Source organism: Dermochelys coriacea, chromosome 2, assembly GCF_009764565.3.
Source record: "Dermochelys coriacea isolate rDerCor1 chromosome 2, rDerCor1.pri.v4, whole genome shotgun sequence".
Lineage (NCBI taxonomy): Eukaryota > Metazoa > Chordata > Testudines > Dermochelyidae > Dermochelys > Dermochelys coriacea.
Window position 1 is genome coordinate 14642208 of NC_050069.1, and position 14456 is coordinate 14656663.

Below are 14456 nucleotides of genomic sequence, written 5' to 3' on the forward strand. Positions count from 1 at the left end.
TGGTTTGTAGGGCTACTGAAATGTTATAAATCTGGGTAACAATATACAGTAGAATCTCATAACCTGACATAGTATTACTACACATTTCAATAGGATAATAATGTTCAGCAGATTGTGACTTTTCAAATGATACCTCAAGGCATACTTTGTGCAACATCTGTCAGAGTCTTGTAAAAGTGGTGAATATAATGGCATAGACTGTCACAGTCACTCTTTCAGATAAAAATCTCATCCAGTTAGAAACGAGTCCCTGACCATCAAAGAGAAGGAACATTTATCTCTGGCAGTGATGATAGGATAAATTTTTACTGGTGAACACCAAGGAATCATCTGGCCTTGTAAAATGGAGGCCTGGGAGGAAGCATGGAGTAGAAAAGAAGAAATGGTGGGCAAGACGCCCTTACTGCCTGCCAGTTCTTCCACATCTGGGCTGCTATCCCTCTCTTCACTCCAGAGCCATCTAATGGGGGGGGAAGGAGGTGCAGGTGGTAGAAAGGCATGTGGCAACCTGCAACAGAAGGTGGGAGCAAAAACCAGGATGGCAGGGCCTGGTGACCTACATTGGCAGCTGAGGAGGATAGCCTGATGCTTTCCCAGACTATTAGGTGCCACACTGGAATACACTGGAAATTAGAGCTATTAGGTACCCCACTGTTACACACACAGTGCATGAGAGATATACAGCTATAGCTTGCCTAAGGAATCTGTATACCTCATAACTGCAGTTTACATTTCTCAAAATACTCAGTGCACGCTGTCCTGAAAGTCTAAGTCTATCCTGTGTGTGATTGGCTTTTGTTTAAAATATTTTCTTATTTGCGTCTCTAGTTCTGATTAGGAGTATTGGCATTTCTCCCCTAAGTAGGGAGATTCCCTGAGGGGAGCGCAGGATATGTACACTTAGAGGAGACAGCGCCTATTTATGGCCAGGTCTTTTCTGCACTGATTTGCCATGCTGCATTCTGGGAAGGTGGGCAGGGGGCCCCAGCATTGATTATCCCCCTTCATGCTGCACTCTATGGAAAATGAACAGGGTACACTGGCATTGAGGAATATCTGCCCTGGTGCATTCTGGGGAGGTAAGCAGGGGAGCCATGTGCTGAGAATACCTGTCCTTCTGCACTCTGCTGATGTATACAGCTGAAGGGAAACCGATTCCCCTTTGTGGCTCTTAGAGTACCTCCTAGAGGAATCCCCTGAATCAGATTCTTCAAAAGATAGTGCTTGGGGACTCTTTTTTTGTGTGCCCATGCTTTATGCTGGGGAAACTTGAAGGTTCTGAATGTCTGAGAGACCTTTTTCTTCTACCTACCCTTGATCTGTCTCCTCCCCAGAAGAAGAAAGAGTAATTTCATTCTGACAGTGCCCTGGAGAGGGAAAAACTTTGTGGTTACTCTTTTCAACAACTTTCCTATCCTGAGAAATAGAAGATTCAGACTGAAGGTGTTGCTGAACTGGGTGAAGAAGAGATTCACAAGTTCCCAAGCTTTGTTCAAGGGAGATTCCTGGACATGGCCTGAGCACAGGCTGACCTCACCCCAGAAGCACCAGGCTCCAGTCCTGGAGGTTCAAAGGGAGTCCCCCTTGACCCACTTACTGCACTGGGAGACAGCGCTGGGCTGACACTGCTGGCAGTGAGTAGCCCTGAGCCACTGCAGGGCTGGGGAGGAGGCATGCTGCAGAATGGAGGGAAGGGTTGGACCTGACTGCCTCTTAGCATACTCTCCTTGTTTTGTCCCAGATGCTTTTCCTTAGTTCCCTGTCACTGCCATAGCTGCAGGGTAGGAGGGGGCAGCTGCTCTGCAGTCAATAGTACTGACTGGGAATTGGCTCCAGTAGCTGAGTGAGAAACTTCCCTGACCCTTTAATATTCTACTACAAACTATATTCTCCCCATGTGGTGGAAAATGAGGGATTCACCACTTGCTGGTGCCAGGTCTAGGGGACGTTGCTGTTTAGATGCTGCCACAGCTTCCTGGGAGCTCTCCTGGCTGCTTGGGGACTGAGGCTACAGGAACCTTTGTCCCTGCCTGAGTACTTGAGAGGAGGCTGGGCCACCACAGAACAAGCTTACATCTTCATGCAGGCGCTTAATCAGCAGGAGAGGTGCAGGAAACAGCGTCTGGCTCTCTCCTCCACACTTAGCTTTCTCATCCGGGAGCACCCCATGTGGGTGAGCTGCTGGCACAGAGTTCCAGTAACTGAGGCAACCCTCTCTTTCAATAAAGGCAGACCATGACAACCTCCCCCAGCCCTTTTTTCTGCAGTAGCAGCAGGAGCTAGTCTGCCTGCATTTGGAGAGGCAGATGAGGTTGGATTTTTCAAGTGGAACCACACTAACCCTGCTTCCGATGGCAGGCATGGTCTGCCTCCAAGTCTGTATAAAGCAGAGTACCCAAGTCTTGGATCTGTGGACCTTATTAGGAATCAGAAACAGATTTTTTTTTCCAGATTTATATTCGGACTACAAAGGACATTCCTTTCGTAGGCATTTAATCTGCTGTATGAGATTCAGCTAGAAAAGAATATCAATGCTAAATCAAGTTTAAACATATACATTACAGGGTAGAGGGGATACGTAATAAGACAAGTAATCCTTGTTTATCCCCACCAAAGACAAATCTGCAGAGAATGCTATCTATCCAGCTTAAATGCTTAGTGAAAGTATAAACGCTTGACCAAATGGTCTATTTCCAAAGCTCTAACAAGCCAATTTCAAAGCTACAGGTAGCTTTCTGGCATATTAGGTCCTCCACTAGGGGGTTCTGTCATTTGGGATCCCTGAAAGAGAGTACGGTTCTGATTTGTTTATTCAGCATTCGGAACTCATTGTTCCTAAACAGTCTGATATCAGAAAACCCTGAGAGAATTTCCTCTGCCTCTTCAAGAAAAGCAAAGCTTCCACAAGGAAAAAAAAAAAAAAGAAAGAAAAAAAAAAAAAGTCTCTCCCTTTCAAGCACCCAGTTTGTATTACACAATATTCGCCCCCTTCACTTGGGGTATCCAGTAACCATAGCTATAATTACAACAACAGATCTTAAAACAATGTTATCAACTTTAGATTTAATCAATTAAAAAAATTCCAAAGCAATTTCCAGTACTACATCTGTCCCCAATTCCTTGTAGGAATTTGTCGCGTTAGAACCATCTTTTCCTGCTTTTTTTAAAAATTATCTCTCCTTCCTCTTTGTATCTGTGTTAAACATCCATGCAAAACAGGAGACACTGACTTATGAAACAGATTAAGCACTGTCAAATGTGCAAAACAAACACATGGATAGAAAAAGGAAAAGGTTACACTAATCTTTGGTGTTACTTGTAACAGTAGACAAAATGCTTCTAGACCAAAATGTCATTTTAAAGTAAACAGTAGCAATTTAACTTGGGGATAAACCCACTATACAGGCTCTGACTGCTGAGGTTACATAACTGAGACTAATACTTAAGGGAATACAATATGTAGATTGATCACAGCTTTATATCTATACACCAGTCATTCTCAAAAGTCAATATGAAACAATCTTTAAATTTTAACCTACCTTAGAAGGGGAGTAACTGCCCCCGAAGTTATGATGAATCTCTTTAGAAAACTGGTTTATTATTGACTGAAGCCATTTTTCCCCATATCCCTTCTAATGCTAAAGCAAAGTCAGGTTTCTGAGCGGATCAACTGGCTCAACAAACTACTTACTCATAAAATGGAAAAGAGTAGTTAACAGTAACTGTGGTTCCTCAAGATGTACTGTCAACAAGGATTTCACTTCTGGTGTGTATGCATCCCATGCACATGAGATTGGATTCTTTTGGCCAGTGATGTCTGTTGGAGCCACATCTGCACCCTGGATGCTCAAGGGCCTCTCCCCCATAGAGGACATAAAGGACAGATTGGGCCCAACAATCCCTCAGCTTCTTCACTGATACAAAAATCTCAAAGCTACAAGACTATGCAGAAGCAGGGCAGGTCATGGCTTCCATGAGAACAATACAGCTCAAAGAACAACAGTTACCATAAGGTAAGTAGCAGTTCTTTCAAATAATTGTCCATAGGGATCTCATTTCTGGTGACTAGTAAGCAGTTACACCCCTTAGTTTGTAGGTAGATACTAGGAGTCCTATTTAAAAGGAGCATAGCTGGACAGCTCTACCAAAGTGAAAATCCAGTCTGAAAGCCTCAACTAAGGAATAGGGCTTGGAGAACATGTTGACTGATCTCTTTGTATCCTGCAATGGATGCATCTTAAGGAAGCAATATCGCTGCCCATACTCGGCTGGACTAAGCTATAATCTAGACAAGTGGCTTTAACCAGGCTAACTTGCAGAAGGATCTTACAAAAAGTTACATACTTTCTGACACTGTCTAAATGGAGTATTGTCTGACCCTTAACCCTGTCAGTAAAGGTCACAAAATCTAGGGGAGTTCCTGAAAGACGAAAGCTTTCATTATTTCAAGCATGTGTGGTTTAGTTTCCCGTTAATTTGAGTGAGGCTTGGAGAAGTAAACCAGAAGGCAAATAGACTGATTCAAATAAAGCAATCTTGGGCAAAACCAGGGCGGTGAGACCTAAGTCACTTTATAGATCACCATGTAAGGTGAACTAACCATATGGGTCTGAATTGTCTCTACCTCCAAGTTACAAGGAAGGTAGTCTTCATAGACCGAGGGTATAAAGAAGTCAAGAGGAACATACAGGGGGACCCATTAAAGTTTGTTAGTACTATACTGAGGTCCCAGAAAAACTAGGGCTCCTGAGATTCAGGAAACGTGTATGGTGTGTGGCCCTGAACAGGAGGGTGATGTGTGAAAATTGCTGTTAGATATCCTATGGGATTGATGGAAAGTGCCAATTGTTTTAGGTCTAGCCAATAGATCAAAATAGCAGAAATAGTATTTTCAAGCGAGACAAATGATGTCAGGATGTCCAAATAGACAGACTGTTCCACTCTGTTTTTAAAGTCAATTTAGTTGAAGTTTTTTTCCTTTGCTCGAGAATTCTGAACATCTGACAGGTGCAGAGCCACTGGCATTATCTGATAACAAATACACCACGTCCAAGACCTCCTGAAAGATTGAAGTTGATTTTGCTCCCCCAGTCTGTCAAGGTAGTGAATGGCTGTTGTATGGTCTGTCAGCACTTGGGCTGATGCGAGGGAAGGAACACTTTGTTTGTCAGGTAGATGGCTATGAGCTCCAGAACATTTCATGCAGACAAACTTTTGGGGGAAGTCTGTAGGGACTCTATATGAGCACCCCACACTTGAGTCTAAGCATCTCTCACCAGAATCCTGGTAACAAGAGGTGAGAAGTTGCACACCTGAAGTGGATCTTTCCACCAATTTTATGAGGAAAGGACCTTTTACGGGACCATCATAGGCATGTCCATGCAACATGCGCTTGGAAAATGCACTAATTTCAAGTACCCTTATAAAGAGCAATCTGAAGTGTGGCAAACTGCAATAGACAAAAGAGGTCATACAACCCAGAAGTGCAAGGCACATTCTTACTAATGTCTTTGGATGAGCCTACAGATGGCTGAGAAGGTCACTGTGTAGTTTAGAATCTTTCTTATAGTAGATAAGCCTTTGCTGACCTAGAATCCAATATAGCCCCTATGAACTCTACGCTTTGAGTTGTTGCAAAGGTGGATTTTTCTCTGTTTATCTGGAGGTCCAGAATAGCACAGAACCTCTAGATTACACTGGTCAACCTGGTCAGCTGCTAGGGTAATTTCCTATGGATGAGCTAATAGCAAAGAAATGGATAGACCTGAATACCCTACATCTCAAGTGAGTGGCCATAGTGGCTAGGCACTTGGTGAAAACCTTCAACACTATGAAAAGACCAAAGGGTGGGGGCCCTGTATTGGAGGGCAATCTTCCATATCACAAATGAGGTAAGTCCTGTGTACCAGAAGATGACACCCGTGGAAATAGGTCAAGAGCCCCAAACCAGTTTTGAGGGGATTATAAATTCCAGCTTCACCATTATGAACTTTAAATGTCAGAGGAACTTGGAGGCATCATAGTTCTAGGATAGGGCACAACCTCCCTTCCTTCTTTGGGATTAGAAAACAGTGGAACTACAGTCCCTTGACCCTGAACTCTACAAGCATCACCTCCATTGCACCAAGTTGCAGAATGGAGTTCAACTCCTCTTCCAACAGTTTCTAGCAAAAAAAGATCCCTGAGAAGGTATGGGGATGGAGAGTAAGAAAGCAATATCCTTTGCTGACAAATTGAGACAAACCAATCCTTTGTATTGCCAGCCAACGATTCCCAGAAAAGGACAAAACGTTTACCTTAAAGAGGAGGGGCAGCAGTTCTAGATCCCTCATAAGTTCTGCCAGGGTCTTAAACCTTAGGCCAAGAGGAAGACACAGACTGGATAGCAGCTAAGGAAATGGCAAAGAATCATCTCCACTGGAATTTCTTCCTCAGTGGTTCTGATGTCCTTGGCAGACTACAAGTGTATGGGGCTGAGGGATGCTGCCTCATGGATCTCTGAGGTCTGACTTGTGCTCTCTGGGCTTATACACTGAAAAAGAAAGCAAAATAGCCCTACAGTCTTAACAAATCAAGGGCCTCATTGATCTTGGAGCTGAAGGGATCACAACCATCCTCTACAGTGCAACTGTCTGATCGCCTTGAGTATCTGACAACTTGGGGCAATATTGGCACAAGAACAAAGAGCAAGACCAAATGGATATAAAGATGCCATCAACAAGTTTAGGCTTGAAATTAGATGAAAGTTTCTAACCATCAGAGGAGTGGAGTTCTGGAACAGCTTCCCCAGGGGAGTAGTGAGGGAAAAAAAACCTAACTGGTTTCAAGACTGAGCTGGTTAAGTTTATGGAGGGGGAATGGTATGATGAAACCGTGTACAACTGCATGTGGCACAGCTGCCCCTGCTAGTAGCAAATGTGTCCAATCTTCAACCGTTGAGATGGGCCATTAGATGGGCAGGGATTTGAATTACTACAGTGAATTCTTTCCCAAATGTCTGCCAAGTCTGTCTTGCACACGTGCTCAGGGTCTAACTGATCATCATGTTTGGGTTGGAAAAGGAATTTTTCCCCAGGTCAGACTGGCAAAGATCCTGAGAGGATTTAATCTTCCTCTGCAGCACAGGGCACAGATCACTTGCTGGTTAGATCTACAGTAAATTATGGATTCTCAGTCAGAGATTATGGGTTTATGACAGAAGTGGGAGAGTGAGATTCCGTGGCCTGTGATGTGGAGGTCAGATTAGATAATCACAATGTTCCCTTCTGGTCTTAAAAGTTTAGGAGTCTAAATGTAGTTATGGTGGATGCTGCAAGTGTCAGACACTTCCAAAGCTGTCTGCAGGAAAGTTTGGGCAATCGGCTCCTCTCAAGCACTATCATGACATGCAACCCTGGCCCCAGATGTGAATAAATTTATCCAAAGCTTTTGGCAGGTACTTTGTACATCTATCTGCTCTTCTGAATGTTGCCAATATTGATGCTGGAGCCTGCCATGATTCCTTGCAAGTTTAACAATCCTTCATTAACAAGCAAGTCTGCAAGGTATTAAAGAGTATAGAATACCTAACAGCTTATGCAACTTCTCTTGCACTACCTCCAGCAGGATGTCAAGGATCTGAGACGCGTGTTTCATCAAAACTTGGAATGCCTTAAAGTCATCCACTGGACAAGGCACAGGGGGAGTTGCCACCTTACCAGGGAAGATGGCAAAATTGCAGCCAGGATGAATTGTTCTTCCACAACTGTTTGGTAATCCTCATGATACTCACTCCTTTTTCTTTAGGATCTATGACTTTAACTGAACTATTTGGGAAAACATACCGTACCCTTAAGAGGCAGTGTATCTAACCCTATAAGGGGGCAGGAGTGAATATTCATTTATAGGACCAGGATTGTATACCCAAGAGTACCTAGTAGGGACATGACTGATAACCATATGAATACTGGACTGGTGGATCCAGGGGAGAATACCAAGGGAGCCTGTTCTTTTTGAGACCCATGCCTTTTACTGCTCAGGGAACAGTGTCCTAAGTTCCTCTCTAATAACCATAGAGAAGAAGGGGGACGCACAGGAGATGACTATTTATCTGTAAAGACATAAAAGATAAGGAGTACATGCCCAGCAGCAGTGGGGTTACTTTTTCTGGCATGCTACGGTGCTCTTCTATCTGGGAAGGCATTGACACAGACAACATTCCTACATATGGGACAGTGATAATGGTACCCAGGAGTTCGGTACCAGAGTCAGGTAGTGCTGTGCGTGTCAATATCGAAGAGTCTGTGTTGGAGGAAATGTGACCTGTTGATTTAGCCAGTACCACAGGCACTTGTTTTATGGTTAATACAGAGGCCCTAGGGAGACCCATCTTATGCCAAAGGTTATACCTTTGACTGGGGAGCCAAGCCTGAGCCAAATCTAATATATGATGATTCAGGTCTTGTTTTCATAGACACCTACATCTCAGCTCTAGAGGAGGACTTCATTGCTCTGCCACCCTCCCTCAATCTCTCCCAGTGAAACTGTTCTACATGGGATAAATAATTAATCAAATCATTAGGCCACAGAGAGACAGCATGTATAAGAATGGCTGTATATGTGAAACACAGGATCCAATCCCCCTGCTCCAACAGGCCAAACTGAAGGAGTCAAAACATCAAAATATCCCACAGCCCAGTGGGTAGAGAACTCCCCTAAGAGGTAGAAGATCTTTGATCAATATCTCTTATCCCCTTCAGGTGGAGGGGGAACTTGAACCAGGATCTCCGAAATCCCAGGTGAATACCCCAACCACTGGGTTAAAAGTTACAAGGGAAATCCTTCTCCCACTCTGCCCACAACTTCTTTCTTGCAAGAAAGACCTTAGGCACCTAACTTCAAGTAAGTGTTCACAGTTCCCTGCCGCCCAGACTTAGGCATCAAACCTCCGAGAGGGGCAGGGATCAGGACACATTCTTCTTCCATTGGTTATTAGTGTGCTGACTTTTGTGAATCCCACTCTTAGGTGCCTATCTTCCTCCATTCATTGTATAAAAAGCCTGAGCACCAAACTCATATTAAGATACATCACTCAGAACATTACTCAAAATGGAATAAATGGGAGATCCCTCCTTTCCCTAGAACAGAGTGTGCCAAAAGTATAATTTAGAAGGGGTCCAGAGAACATCTTAATAATGAGAGAGGGCGTCAAGGTTCCTTCCCCACTCTGAACTCTAGGGTACAAATGCGGGGACCAGCATGAGAGACCCCCTAAGCTTATTTCTACCAGCTTAGGTTAAAAATAAAAAACCACTTTCCCAAGGCACAGACTTTGCCTTGTCCTTGAACAGTATGCTGCCACCACCAAGTGATTTTGACAAAGAACAGGGAAAGGACTACTTGGAGTTCCTATTTCCCCAAAATATCCCCTCAACCCCTTACACCCTCTTTCCTGGGGAGGCTTGAGAACAAACAAGATGAGCACAAACCAGCCTTGAATTTTTAAGACCCCCCCAAAAAAAATAATCAGATTCTTAAAAATCAACTTTATTAGAAGAACAAAACAAAAATAAAAGAAACACTCTAAGATTAGAATGGAAGATAATCTCACAGGCAGTCAGATTCAAAACCTAGAGACTCCCTCTAGGCAAAGCCTTAAGTTACAAAAAGACACAAAAACAGGAATACACATTTCCTCCAGCACAGCAAATTTATAAGCCAAAACAAAGAAAACCCAACGCATTTTCTAGCTAGATTACTTACTAACTTTTACAGGAGTTGGAGGGCTTGCATCCTTGATCTGTTCCCGGCAAAGGTATCACACAGACAGACAAAAGCCTTTCCCCCCCACCTCCAGATTTGAAAGTATCTTGTCCCCTCATTGGTCATTTTGGGTCAGGTGCCAGTGAAGTTACCTTGGCTTCTTAACCCTTTCCAGATGAAAGGATTTTGCCTCTGGCCAGGAGGGATTTTACAGCACTGTATACAGAAAGGTGGTTACACTTCCCTTTATATTTATGACAGAGGGTGAGTTAGTAAATGAAGAAGTGGACAGAACACGCTTCAACAACATTATACTGATTAAAAGCATGAAAAAAGTTTAGTTAGGAAGTAGAAATATAGTTTAAGTAACCAAATAATTTGTTAGAGTGTATTTCTTACATTTCATTTTTGCCTGAGACAGAGGTTCAAAGTGCAGAGTCAGCATCAATGTCCCAAAATACAATGTTGTTGTTTTTTTTTTGAACAGTTCTAGAGGGGCAGGTACTTGGAGTTTTCTCTCGCTCAGTCTATTAACTGACAGCAACATGAAAGCTTTTTGTTGCAACTGTTGGCAGGACTATTAACTTTTATACAGGGTTGACTCGAAACTTTCATGCTCAATTATTCTGAGCAGAAACATCCCTATTTTAGGCACTCACTGGTGTAAACCATTAAAATCACACCACCTCCAAGCAATGGTTCTCTCAGTAGGCTACTCAAAAAGTTAGGCTGGTAACAAAGTGGCATTCTACATCTTATCTGCATTTATAACAAAGTCTTGATCACAAAAAACAGAATCTATATTAAATATAAATCACTGACAACTTTCTATTTCATACAGAGACTGGCTAAGAAAAATAATGTAGTACAATAAGCAAAATATAATGGAGGAGGGGATTTCACGAAGTAAGGACAAAAATCACTCAGGGCTTTTCTATACAGACTATTAGTGTGCAGAAAGCTAAAACAACAATAGGTCCAAGTGCACTACAGATCTTTTAGCATGCGGTAGCAGGGCTCACATGACCTGTTACTGCACAGCATGCTAGAACGCTGTAGATTTACACCACAGTTTGCCATGTACTAACTCTCTGTATAGACATGCCTTTACTTAAAAGCAGACAGTCCCTAGGATTTTAGTGGTTTTAACCACATCTAGACATCGTAATAGGAAATTCAGATCTTTGAAGTAAAACCAGTATATGCTGTCCATAATGCAGAGTACTACAGATCAGAATGAAAAAAAATCAAATACACAAATACAAAATGAGCAATAACTGGCTAGAAAAGGATCTGGGGGTTATAGTGGATCACAAATTGAGTGAGAGCCAACAATGTGATACAGGTGCAAAAAGGTGAATATAATTCCGGGAGGTAACTGTCCTGCTCTATTTGGAGCCACTAAGGCTTCAGCTGGAGAACTGTATCTCGCTTTGGGCACCACACCTTGAGTAAGATTTTGACAAATTGGAGAGAGTCCAGACGAAAGCAACATAAATGATAAGTGGTTTAGAAAACCTGATCTATGAGGAAAGATTTAAAAAAAAAAAAACTGGTCATGTTTAGTCTTGAGAAAAGATGACTGATGGGGAACCTGATAAGTTTTCAAATATGTTAAGGTCTCTTATAAAGAGGACAGTGATAAATTGTTCTCCATGTCCATGGAAGGAAAGACAATCAGTAATTAGTTTAGTGTTTGGTAAGGGACATTTAAGTTAGATGTTAGACATTTTTTCTTAACCATCCAAATAGTTAAGCACTGGAATAGGCTTCTCTGTCACTGAAGGTTTTTAATAACAGGTGAAAAACACCTGTCAGGGATGGTCTATGTATACTTAGAATCATTGAACTGGAAGAGACCTCAAGAGGTAATCTAGTCCAGTTCCTTGCACTCAAGGCAAGGCTAAGTATTATCTAGACCATCCCTGTCAGACGTTTGTCCAACCTGCTCTTAAAAATCCCCAATGATGAGATTCCACCATCTCCCAACGCATTTTATTCCGGTGCTTAACTACTCTGACAGTTAGGAAGTTTTTCCTAATGTCCAGCCTAAACCACCCTTGCTGCAATTTAAGCCCATTGGTTCTTGTCCTATCCTCAGAGGTTAAGAACAATTTTTCTTCCTCCTCCATGTAACAACCTTTTACATACTTGAAAACTGTTATGTCCCCTCTCAGTCTTCTTCTCCAGACTAAACAAACCCATTTTTTTCCAATCTTCCCTCATAGGTCATATTTTCTAGACCTTTAATCACTTTCTCCAGTTTGTCCACATCTTTCCTGAAATGTGGAGCCCAGAACTGGACACAATACCCCAGTTGAAGACTAATCAGCGCAGAGTAGAGCAGAAGAATTACTTCTTGTCTCTTTCTTACAATACTCCTGCTAATACATCCCAGAATGATGTTTGCTTTTTTTACAACAGTATTACACTGTTGACTCATATTTAGCTTGTGAATCACTATGACCCACAGATCCCTTTCCGCAGTACTCCTTCCTAGGCAGTCATTTCCCATTTTGTATGTGTACAACTGATTGTTCCTTCCTAAGTGGAGTATTTCACATTTGTCCTTATTGAATTTCATCCTATTTACTTCAGACCATTTCTCCAGTTTGTCCAGATCATTTTGAATTTTAATCCTGTCCTCCAAAGCATTGCAACCCCTTCCAGCTTGGTATTGTCCACAAACTTTAAAATTTATAAGTGTATGCTCTAGGTCATTATCTAAATCACTGATGAAGATATTGAACAGACCCAGACCTGATCCCTGTGGGACCCCACTCATTATGCCCTTCCAGCATGACTGTGAACCACTGATAACTACTCTCTGGGAACGATTTTCCAACCTTATTGTAGCTCCATCTAGGTTGTATTTTCACAGTTTGTTTATGAGACGGTCATGCAAGATAGTATCGAAAATCTTACTAAAGTCAAGATATATCACATCTACAGTTTCCCCCCCATCCATGAGGCTTGTTAGCTTTCTTTAACAGGGTATCAGGTTGGTTTGACATGATTTGTTCTTGACAAATCCATGCTGACTTATTTAATCACCTCATTGTCTTCTAGATGTTTGCAAATTGATTGCTTAATTATTTTCTCCATTATCTTTCAGGGTACAGAAGTTAAGCTGACTGGTCTAATTCCCTGGGTTGTCTATATTTCCCTTTTTATAAATGGGCACTATATTTGCCCTTTTCCAGACTTCTGGAATGTCCCCCATCTTCCATGACTTTTCAAAGATAATTGCTAATGGCTCAGATATCTCCTCAGTCAGCTCCTTGAGTATTCTAAGATGCATTTCATCTGGGCCTGGTGATCTGAAGACATCTAACTTGTCTAAATAATTTTGTACTTGTTCTTTCTTTAGACTCTGATCCGACCTCATTTTCGCTGGTATTCACTATGTTAGACATCCAATCGCCATCAACCTTCTTGATGAAAACTGAAACAAAAGTAATTAAGCACGTCTGCCATTTCCACATTTTCTGTTATTGTCTTTCCTCCCCTCATTGTGTAATGGGCCTACTCTGCCCTTGGTCTTCCTCTTGCTTCTAATGTATTTGTAGAATTTTTTTTCTTGTTTCCTTTTAATGTCCCTCGCTAGTTTGATCTCGTTTTGTGGCTTGGCTTTTCTAATTTTGTCTCTACATACTTTTGTTATTTGTTTATATTCATCCTTTGTAATCTGACCAAGTTTCCACTTTTTGTAGGACTCTTTTTTGAGTTTTAGATCATTGAAGATCTCCTGGTTAAGCCAGGTGGTCTCTTGCCATACTTCAAACTATCCCACTGCATAGGAAAGATAGGCTCTTGTGCCCATAATAATGTCTCTTTGAAAAACTGCCAATTGCCTTCAATTGTTTTTCCCCTTAGACATGCTTCCCATGGGATGTTACCTACCAACTCCCTGAGTTTGCTAAAGTCTGCCTTCTTGAAATCCATTGTCTTTATTGTGATGTACTCCCTCCTACCATTCCACAATCATTTTCACCCAAGTTGCCTTTCACTTTCAAATTCTCAACCAGTTCCTCCCTATTTGTCAAAATCAAATCTAGAACAGCCTCAGACTTGGTCTTGCCTCAGAGCAGAGTTGGATTAGTTGACCTATCCAAACCTCTTCCAGCCCTACATTTGTGTGGTTTGATATTAATTTATTAGCATCATTTTGTTAATCACCTAGGCAACAATATCCAGTAGGTGGTGTACAGGACCAGGAGACAGGAGGGCCAAGTTCTAATCTCAGCTCTAATCATTGTGCAGCCTTAGGCAAGTCACTTCACTTTGTGTGCCCTGAGTTTCCCCACCTGTAAAAAACAGGATAATAATGCTCATCTTACCTGAAAATTGCTTTGAGATCTATGGATTAAAGTCACTATAAGTATTTTTATTCTTTTTTATTAGAGGTTACAGAACAGCTGCAATATCCTCGAGGTTTTGGTTATGTGCTAGTATCAATGTACTACAAACAAATATTTCTTTTTACTACTGCTTGAAAATGAGGGTTACAAGTACTCTTCCCTTCACACAGGTAGACATAGGTGCAGCTTTAAATCTACAGTTCATAGAAAATGTATCTGAAGCAGTATGGGGAGGAAGCTGGTATAAGACCTATATAATATAAACTATAGAATAGCATGAGCAATAATAGATAATACTGTCTTAGGTTTAGGAACAATCTTTTGTTCCTTAAACAAATGAATATATTTTGCTAT

The 14456-nt window shown here is 41.9% G+C and overlaps 1 protein-coding gene across 3 annotated transcripts in view; it reads right to left on the minus strand.

Annotated features, from left to right (window-relative positions):
• Positions 1-14456, minus strand: part of KHDRBS3 (KH RNA binding domain containing, signal transduction associated 3) — a 209567-nt gene that overhangs the window by 133986 nt on the left and 61125 nt on the right. The window lies entirely within an intron of this gene.